Below are 10,981 nucleotides of genomic sequence, written 5' to 3' on the forward strand. Positions count from 1 at the left end.
GCATAAACCCAACCTAAATGCTGGATTAACCACTTCAGAATTAAAGACGGCAAGCTCCAAGGGCGCCTGGGTGGCTCAGTAGGTTAAGTGTCCAATCTTGACTTCGGCTCAGGTCATGATCTCATGTTCATGGGTTTGAGCCCCGTGTCGGGCTCTGTGCTGACAGTGAGGAGCCTGCTTGGGATTCTCTCTCTCTCTCTCTCTCTCTCTCTCCCCCTCCCCTGCTTGCTCTCTCTCTCTCTCTCTCTCAAAATATATAAAAGTAAGCTTAAAAAAAGAAAAGATGGCAGGCCCCAGAAAGAAACCCTCTTGGCTCCTGGCTGGGCAGTTGCTGCAAGAAGCATCCATTCTCTTCTCTGTTCACCAAACTGTCTGTGCACATTTCATGTGCGAGATGGTCCCATGTGCTGGTTGCAAAGACAGATGGCAGAAGGTGCAGGAGCATGAGGGAGGAACCTGGGGTGAGGAAGACCAAGGACCCTGTCCTCTTCCTGCTGGGGCGGCAACAGAGACGGATGAAGCAGCACGCGTCTTCGTTTTCAGGATTCATCAGTCTGACTGGGTTCAAACAAACACCCTGCTTTACCCCTCCTCAGCTGTGTGGCCTTGGGAATATGGCCAGACGGTTGTGTGACAATGAAATTAGGACAGATAGGAAGCATTCAGAGCAGAGTTGACACGCTGTAAATGCTGTAATTTAGAGCCAACTGGCGAGGAGATGCTGGGTAACCTCATATTTATCTGCAGGGGCGCTCTGGTGCATACCATCTGCACACTCATGATCCCTGAAATGCTAGGCTACAAAGGAAAGCTTGCAAATTGGTCTGGGCGGCCCATAGCTCTGTAGTGTAGCAATGTTTGATTAAATTAAAACCCCACATTTTATCTGCCTTGGCTAAGAACTGACATTGCTAAGATTGTCCATTATTCTTTTTGTTGGCTTTGGTCTGTCTCTTCTAAAGCCAGTTTCTTACTCTCCCTACTGGGTACATAAGCTTCGTACCCTGGTATCAGATGCTAGATATCCTCTAAACACTGAATAAAACTCAGAGTCAGTCACACAGCGAGACAGAAACCAACTATGGGCCACGTGATCCAGAACAGAAACAGTCATGGCAGCAGCTCCGGACCTGCCCTCACCCTTCCTGGGCAGTCCTGAATCCTGAGCCAGAGCCCCGTGGATCTGCAGGTGGGAGTGGTGGGGCAAGGTGTGCTCAGGCTAGGGAATGGGGGTGGGTGTGGAGGGTTTGGGACAAGTTTGGAGGAGCTACAGTACCAGTGGTTTCCTTCCACCTTCAGATCATCCCTCCTCCTCAGAGCCTCCCAGGATCCAGAACACAGGAGCACTCTCGCTCCTTTTTTTTTAAGCATTTATTTTTTTTATTATTTTTAAAAAATTTACATCCAAGTTAGTTAGCATCTAGTCTAACAATGATTTCAGGAGTAGATTCCTTAATGCCCCTTACCCATTTAGCCCATCCCCCCTCCCACACCCCCACCAGTAACCCTCTGTTTGTTCTCCATATTTATGAGTCTCTTATGCTTTGTCCCCCTCCCTGTATTTATATTATTTTTGCTTCCCTTCCCTTATGTTCATCTGTTCTGTGTCTTAAAGTCCTCACATGAGTGAAGCCATATGATACTTGTCTTTCTCTAATTTCACTTAGCATAATACCCTCTAGTTCCATCCACGTAGTTGCACATGGGAAGATTTCATTCTTTTTGATTGCTGAGTAATACTCCATTGTGTGTGTGTGTGTATATATATATATATATATATACCACATCTTCTATATCCATTCATCCATCGATGGACATTTGGGCTCTTTATATACTTTGGCTGTTGTTGATAGTGCTGCTATAAACATTGGAGTATGTGTGTCTCTTCGAAACAGCATACCTGTATCCCTTGGATAAATACCTCATAGTGCAGTTGCTGGGTCGTAGAGTAGTTCTTACTTTTTTGAGGCACCTCCATACTGTTTTCCAGAGTGGCTGTACCCATTTACATTCCCACCAGCAGCGCAAAAGAGATCCTCTTTCTCCGCATCCTCGCCAACATCTGCTGTTGCCTGAGTTGTTAGTGTTCGCTATTCTGACAGGAGTGAGGTGGTATCTCATTGTGGTTTTGATTTGTATTTCCCTGATGATGAGTGATGTGGAGCATTTTTTCATGTGTCGGTTGGCCATCTGGATGTCTTCTTTGGAGAAATGTCTACTCATGTCTTTTGCTCATTTCTTCACTGGATTATTTGTTTTTTGGGTGTTGAGTTTGATAAGTTCTTCATAGGTTTTGGATACTAACCCTATATCTGATATGTCTTTGCAAATATCTTCTCTCATTCCATTGGTTGTCTTTTAGTTTTGCTGATTGTTTCCTTTGATGTCCAGAGGCTTTTTATTTTGATGAGGTTCCAATAGTTCATTTTTGCTTTTGTTTCCCTTGCCTCTGGAGACGTGTTGAGTAAGAAGTTGCTGTGGCCAAGATCAAAGAGGTTGTTGCCTGCTTTCTCCTCGACGATTTTGATGGCTTCCTGTCTCACACTTAGGTCTTTCACCCAGTTTGAGTTTATTTTTGTGTATGGTGTAAGAAAGTGGTCCAGGTTCATTCTTCTGCATGTCACTGTCCAGTTTTCCCAGCACCACTTGCTGAAGAGACTGTCTTTATTCCATTGGATATTCTTTCCTGCTTTGTCAAAGATTAGTTGGCCATATGTTTGTGGGTCCATTTCTGGGTTCTCTACTCTGTTCCATTGATTTGAGTGTCTGTTTTTGTGCCAATGCACTCTCTCTTCTTTACACGCTCGAATCCTCATCCCTCTCTCCTCATTGGGCCTGTCATCTGTCGCTGACACTTGGGTCTCCTCCCTGGAGAGACAGAGCCTATGCTTGGGGAATACTCGTGGGAGGCCATGGATTGGGTAGAACCTGCAGAATCCACGTGATGGTTTCTTGTGTATCTTCTGGAAACTTTCCATGCCCATGAATATATTTATATATAATCTAATCCCCTTATTTATTCGCTGTTTATGCTACTCTGACTTCCTTTTTCATGTAGCAAATTAGGCATATTTCCATCTTAGCACATAGGGACCCACCTCCTCTAAATTATGTTCTGCAGTAGGGCTCCACATTTCCTTCCTGGGAAGGAATATCTAGCCTTCCGCTTTAGCCTTCCCTCAATGTGCCCATTTCCCCATATGTAAGCCAACACTGGTTTATATCAAACTCACTGATGTTTGCAAAACTAACAGATATTCTAATTTACATTTTAAAAATTATGAATGAATTTGTTTATAAGTGAAATGAGACTCTTCTGATAGCCTTCATGTCCCTGTGGATATTGTAACCCTGAAAACGGCTCCCAGATCCCGGAGCAGGTACTGCTGCACAGAGATGGAAAGAACAGGGGCGAAACACACAGGCTGCATGATGAGCCAGCACCAGAGGGCATCAGGGCATCTGAGGGATATGCTCACTGCTTCCTTGTAAGGTGGTTAGGCAAATGATAAGTATTTTTAAAGAATAGAATTCATACTGAACTTTATTGCTAAGAACAGTAACAAAGTGATTTGACAGTGGCTAAATCTGTGCACATGGTAAAACCCTGACTCCTGAGCGTTCGGGGGTGGGGGGTAGACGTGCAATAATGAGTGTAGGTACAAGTTCTAATTGTGAATTTGATACATACATAAAATTTTATATTTTCAAGGAAAAAAATGATCCCAATTAATATAATTTTGGTAAATTAAAAAATTTTTTTACATTGATTTATTTTTGAGAGAGTGAGATGGTGTGAGAGTGGGGGAGGGGCAGAGAGAAGGAAACACAGAATCCGAAGCAGGCTCCAGGCTCTGAACAAGGTGTCAGCACAGAGCCCCACATGGGGCTCGAACCCACAAACTGTAAGATCATGACCCCAGCTGAAGTCTGACACTCAACCGACTGAGCCACCCAGGAACCCCTAATTTTGGTAAATTTTAAGTGGAAGCAGAAAAAATGGAGGTAGTTCATTCTTTTTTAAAAGTTTATTTTGAGAGAGAGAGAGAGAGAGAGAATCCCAAGCAGGCTGTGCACCATCAGCACAGAGCCTGACCTGGGGCTCGAACTCCAAATCATGAGATCATGATCTGAGCCAAAATCAAGAGTCAGACACTCAACTGACTGAGCCACTAAGGCTTCCCAGTTGTTCATCTTTAATGTGTAGAAAACTGTTCAAGAAACAGAAATCAGCTTAATGTAGTTTTCTGCAGAAAGTACTCTTGGACCAAGAATCATCAGTGACCTGCTTCTGGTCACTATAGTTGAGCCCATATACGTCTCTTGGGTAAATACTCAGACTGTGCAATGGCTGGGTAGTATGTCAATGTAAATTTTGACATATGAATGCACCCAGGGCACCAGCACCACAGTCAAAATAGTGAACCTGCCCATCACTTTGAAGGCTCCCTTCTGGCGTTCTGTCATCCCTGCAGCCCCATTGGCCCAAGCAACTTCTAATCTGTTTCTCTCATTGTGTATTCATTTGCATTAAAAAATTATAAATGCAATCATACAGTGACTGCCCTTTTTTTTGTCTAGCTTCTTTCATTCAGTGCAATCATTTTGAGATTTGTCTCTGTGGCAGTGTGTTCCAGCAGTTTCCTGGTCACTGATGAGTGCTCCACTGTGTGCCGGAACCACAATTTGTTGTTCTGTTCACCAGGCGATGGACTTTCAGCTGTTCACAGTTTTTGGCCATTGCAAATAAAGGAGCTATGAGCATTTGTACACAAGTCTTTGTGTGGGCATATGCTTTCGTATCTCTTTGCTAAGTACTTATGTGCTGGATCATGTGGTAGGTGTGTGGTTAGCATTTTTTTTTTAAAGATTTTTTTTTAAATTTTTTTACATTGATTTATTTTTGAGAAACAGAGTGAGACAAAGCGTGAGCGGGGGAGGGGCAGAGAGAGAAGGAGACACAGAATCTGAAGCAGGCTCCAGGCTCTGAGCAAGCGGTCAGCACAGAGCCTGATGCGGGGCTCGAACTCACAAACTGTGAGATCATGACCTGAGCCGAAGTCGGACGCTCAACCGACTGAGCCACCCAGGCGCCCCTGGTTAGCATTTTTAAAAATTGCCAAAATGTGTTTTCAAGGTGGTTGCCGTATTCTACATCCCCATCAGCTATGTCTGAGAGCCTGTACCTTTAACGCCTTGCCAAAACTTGGTGTGCTTGGTCTTCTCATTTTAGCCATTCTTATAGGTTGTGTGGTAATATGTCATTTGTGGGTTTCCCCCACAAATGTAGTTTATAAGTAAGTTTGAAGTATTATCAGTGAGGTAATAGGGCAAGAATATTTGACAGTAGCAAAATGTGGGAGGGCACCTAGGGAAAGAAGGAAGCAGAGAGAAAAAGGCATAAAATTAAATTTGTCCAAATAGAATTTAAGTTTTTCAAGCATCATAAACATCAATGGAAAACATGTGAAGGGCATACGATAGCGACAGCCGTTAAGTTTCGCCGTTAAGATCCTGCTAACGTCTTTGCTGCATCAGTTCCAGGCGAGGCTTGATGAAGAAGCTGGCGGTCTGCCTCCCATGTAAAGATATTCCAGTTTCCAACCCCCCAGAGCCTCCCTGAGGGAGAGCAACACTTTGTGTTGAAAACAAAGTCCTCAGGGCACCTGGCTAAGCTCAGTGTAGAGTGTGCCACTCTTGATCTTGGGGTCCCGACTTCAAGCCCCATGTTGGGCATAGAGATTACTTTTAAAAAATTCAAAACAAAAACAAAAACAACCAATAGTAAACAAACACACACAAGTCAACAACTTAGCCACAGTTTATCCCCCACTTTTAGGGTGATGAGAGGTTTGTCCTTCACAAGAAGCATTTCCTGTGCTGCCTTATTGACCTTTCTGTTGTTCGTTTAGTTCCAATGTATGCTTTGGTCTTGCTCCGCAAAGTCTTTCCTTCTCCCCAAAGCTCTAGGAAATCCCAGTTTTGATCTGCGTGCTCAGTGAGAATTCTTGCATTTCCATGATATTTTCATAAAGAAGAAGATAAACAGTGCAGAGAGAGCCCAGGGCTGGGACCTAAATTGGCCCTAAGTTCTCCTGGGTGGCTTGAGCTGTTGCTCAATTGACCTTGTTAGGCAAGTGTGTGCCAGTGTGTCAGATTCATGCTACATATCAGCCCAGACAGATCCGGGAGTGTGGTTAGGGTAAAATGATTCTTCAGGCTGTATACTTCAGGAATGTTTATAAAATTTAACCTAATTCTGGGTTTTTAAATTTGTGAGATAAGAATCCAAGCTTCAGTAATTTTCACCTTGATTAAGATGACTTAACTGCTGCATTATCTTAAAGCAGTTAAAGTGTTCTTGCCGTACAGAATGGGATCGTGAAGACGGCCTGGTCATGGTGATGTGGGGTCAGTGATGGTGAATGGGCTGTCCTACCGTTTCAGCTTCTACTTTGCTCTCCAGTCACCGAAACACTGTCTACTCACAGTAAATGTATATATTTTTCACATACACAGCTTGGTTCAGATTACTTTGTAGAATATAGGCCACTTTCAAAATTGTAATCAACATTCCTAAAAGCAAACAAAACAAAACAAAACAAAAATTCTACACATTTCTTCTTCCAAAGCCTTTGAAAACAAACCTCAAACATTCCGAAAAGTGGTGCTCTGCATTTATGCAAGATGCAGCTATTAGAAAGTAAGGAAGGAGCAAATTAATAATTGTGGCAATACAATAATTTGAAAATTATACTTGGATCCTGTGAGTTCAACCAAATGTTAGCTTATGGCTGCACCAAACCAAGATTTAATGAACATTCTAATCAGTTTAAACTTTGTATTATTGCTCTTCTTTTAAGGAAATAAATTCTCTAATACCAGTGCCATATCCTCTAGGTAATTTGTTTAGTGTGATTCTACCCAAGACTGGTGATTGTTACCTCCTAACTACGCCCCAAGTGCATAGGTACTCTGTGAGCTATACAGGACAGGATGCACTTTGGGAAGATTAGACCGCACTTCTCTGTTAAGTCTTGTTCAGAAGACCATAGAATGCACCCAAAGTGACCTTCCGGAATGTTCTTCCACACTAGAGGTGATAAATAGAACTCATGTGATCACAAATTCTTATAGAAGCCAGCAAATGTTAGAATAAACTGGCTCTTCAATTTAGTGTTTCATTAATACCTAAAATCTGTTTTTGTTTATTAGTAAAATTAGCATTACTTCATCTGACAAAAGAATAAATATACTTATAAAGGTATAACTCACAAGTTAGAGTTTTAAATAGACTCAGAGCTTCTTAGATTCTTTTCTTAAATCAGCAAATCTCTCTGATGTAGAGGGGAAGCCCCTATGCAGTTTGACTTTCTTTAGCTGTCTAAGGATTAAATTAAATGCTTAATTCATATTCAATGCAGGATACAGTTTCAGTTCACACCAGACCCTGAGAATTCACTGAGAAATCTGACAAGAGGAGTGTCGCTATTATTGTTTTGTTTAATGAACGTCATAATTGTAAATACATATAATAAACTTACACTGCACCAAGAGCATCTTTTTTTTGTTTATTTTGAGAGAGCATACACGTGCATGTGCGCATGAGTGGGGGAGGGGCAGAGAGCGAGAAAGCGAGAGAGTGAGAGAGAGAGAGAGAGAAACAGAGAGAGAGAGAAACAGAGAGAGAGAGTCCCAAGCAGGCTCCGTGTTGTCAGCACTGAGACCGATGACTTGGGGCTCAATCTCATGACCATGAGATCATGATCATGAGATCATGACCTGTGCCGAAATCGAGGGTCGGATGCTCAACGGAGTGAGCCACCCAGGTGTCCCCACACCAAGAGCATCTTTAACAGAGGTGCTGACGGCACATATTGTAACACTGTTTTAAACTACAAATGCTAAATACCTATTTCAAATACTCTAATTTGTAAATATCTGTGATGTAACAATGGCACTTTACCACAGTGAATGGGGAACAATGCCACTTTTTTTTTTTTGCCCACTTTATGATTTAATTTCCTTAACCAACAATTACATTAACACTTATATGCCTTTCAAAAATGTGCAATACACAATCACAAGACTATGGAACTAAGTTTAATCATACTTTAATTAGAAAACTCACTTTTGTATTCTTATGTTTCTGGTAAAGGAAGAACAAAGTGTTAACTATAATACTTCTAATGTAATGACTTTTGTTCAAGATTATGAAAAATTTGAATATTTTCCCTCAAGACCATTTCATTTCAAATTTATGCCGTTTGTTTAGTCACCTGACCAAAAAGAAAGGAAATAAAAGGAAAAAAGATACTTGTCCAGATTCAATAGAGAATGCTAACAAGCATTCAATGCATAGCTTTCTTGGTTGATCTGCCCCACATACCAGTGCAAAGTACTGTCGCACTGGGGCATACCAGAAAGGAAGACCCGATCGTCTCACTCTTAACTAGGCTCAAAAATTTTCATTAAAAAAATTTTTTTTTAATGTTTATTTTTTAGAGACAAAGCATGAGCTGGGTAGGGTCAGAGAGAGAGGAAGACATAGAATCCGAAACAGGCTCCAGGCTCTGAGCTGTCAGCACAGAGCCCGCCGCGGGGCTCGAACTCATGAACCTGAGCTGATCATGACCTGATCATGCATGACCTGAGCTGAAGTCAGACCCTCAACCGACTGAGCCACCCAGGCACTCCTGGGTTCAAAAATTTTTAAATCAGAGCTTTACTAAGTTTCTTTAATCCTTCTTCCAATAAGGCACTGTCACCCTGGTCAGGAAATACCCACAGCTCTGATAGTACTTTATGTTTGGTTCTGTCCTGCTCATCCAAGCAGCAGCAACACAGCCCTTTTGAGAAGTAAAGGTAATCACCTGGCTGTTCTGATTTCTCAGGAGGCTGCTGCTGTCGTATCCAGTGCTAATGTCCTGTACCTGCACTATAACAAGTATCACACAGAATTGTGGATAGTCTTTTGGAGAATAAAAATTGTGAAACCTTTCAAATTCACTTTTGAGGTTAGTTGGAGCATAACACAAGAACTGAGAAGTCTTTTAAACTTTTTTTTTTAAAGGGGTGCCTGGGTGACTCAGTTAAGTGTCTGACTCTTGCTTTCAGCTCAGGTCATGATCTCGTGGTTCATGAGATTGAGCCCCTTGTGGGGGCTCTGCGCTGACAGTGCGGAGCCTGCTTGGGATTCTCTTTCTCTCTCTCTGCCCCTACCCTGCTTGTGTGCGCGCACGCTCTCTCTCTCTCAAAATAAATAAATTAACTTAAAAAAAGGAGTCTCTGAATTTGATAACCATATTTTCATAACCCTTAATCAGTCGCTGTTTCAATGTTGTGTTCATGGTTTCCAGGTATGATGCCACCTTAGCAGCAACAATGGCTGTACTCACCCCATCTTTATGCAAAAGGAAGTTCCACATGGAAAACCAATGAACTAAAAGGACTTCTTTCCCATTTTCCAGGAGGCCTTCCCACCACCCACCCCTGTTTTACTGAGAAATAATTGGCGTATGTTACTCTATACCTTTAAGGCATGCAGCACGATGGTTTGATCTGCAGCTATTGTGAAATGATTGCCAAGTAGATTCAGCTAGCATCCGTCTTCTCATACAGATATAACAACAAGAAAAGAAAAAAGGAAAGAAAGGAGAAACATAGTTTCCTTGTGATAAGAACCCTCAGGCCCTCCCCTCTGTTAGCCCCCTGGCTGTGCACCACGCAGTTGCTTCCTTTTATTCTACTCCCAACCCACTTAAAACCTGCTAATGTTTCTTCACAACGAAACCCTTCTTTAGGTGCAGCTGGCTTCAGATTTTTGGAAGATTTGTGGTGGCTAACATATACACATCCTTCACATCGGCATTTCTTGACGTAGTTTTCCTCCCGCAATCAAATGCCCACCCCCAACACAGCCACCGACGTGAAAACTCTCCAGCGGCCGTCCTCCTCGAGTTCTGCCACTGCCGTCAGGGTCTGCAGTATTTAGCCGTAGACGAGTGTGGAACAAGTCCTGGATTCAGGAATTGTAGGCTTAAAGCCAAACATGTGAAAGGCCACCTCCATGGTCACATCTGCCCCCATGAAAAGATGCATGTATAGCATTTCAAGGTGGTCTTTGAATTCAACTCCCTGTGCAAACAGGTCTTTTTCAGACCCTTCATGTACCTCTTGCAAGTGTCCCACAGAGGATCTCTCTTCAGTGGGTTAGTACCCACTACATTTTCATTCCAGCGATCGTTGCAGGGCTCCACACAGTTTCCATACATTTCAGGATTTCTTTATCATGAGGAGCTGTGAACACCAGTTTCCCGATAACCCTTGTATCTGTTGTCTTGCCTGCAGTTGTGAGAGGTGCTCCTGGGCTGCATCTGACAGAAAAGGTGCAGGGGTTGTACTGAGGGAAGCAAGAGGCAGGGACAAGGGCAGCCGGCGCAGCGAGCTGAGCAAGTCTGTAGCTGCTGGTTACTTGACACCGGTGTCCTACGTTCCCAAGACGAAGTCCCTGTGAAGTCTTAGCAACAGCCCTGAAGGCATTTGTGCATTCTGTTTGTGTTGGCGTTTCACTGTAAGGCCATTCATACAGCAAAACCCTGCCCCCATGGCAGCCAAGTCCTGAGGTTCTAGAAGTCATTTGGCGACAAAGATGATCTCGAAACTTCTTGCTTGTCCCACGCCAGAACAGAGCTTCAATTTGCTCTTTTGTTTTGGGATTGTTCAGCGTTTTATTTAAAAGGGTACGATCCAGGGGCGCCTGGGTGGCTCAGTCGGTTGAGCATCCGACTTCGGATCAGGTCACGATCTCGCGGTCCGTGAGTTCGAGCCCCGCATCAGGCTCTGGGCTGATGGCTCAGAGCCTGGAGCCTACTTCAGATTCTGTGTCTCCCTCTCTCTCCGCCCCTCCCCCGTTCATGCTCTGTCTGTCTCTCTCTCAAAAATAAATAAATGTTCAAAAAAAAAATAAAAAAAGGGTACG

General features: G+C 43.1%; 1 pseudogene; it reads right to left on the reverse strand.

The window, feature by feature from the left end:
* Window positions 1-9,272: 9,272 nt before the first annotated feature.
* Window positions 9,273-10,376, reverse strand: LOC115518812 (annotated as a pseudogene).
* Between the last annotated feature and the right edge of the window lie 605 nt (window positions 10,377-10,981).

This window comes from Lynx canadensis, chromosome B4 (assembly GCF_007474595.2).
Source record: "Lynx canadensis isolate LIC74 chromosome B4, mLynCan4.pri.v2, whole genome shotgun sequence".
Taxonomy (NCBI): Eukaryota; Metazoa; Chordata; class Mammalia; order Carnivora; family Felidae; genus Lynx; species Lynx canadensis.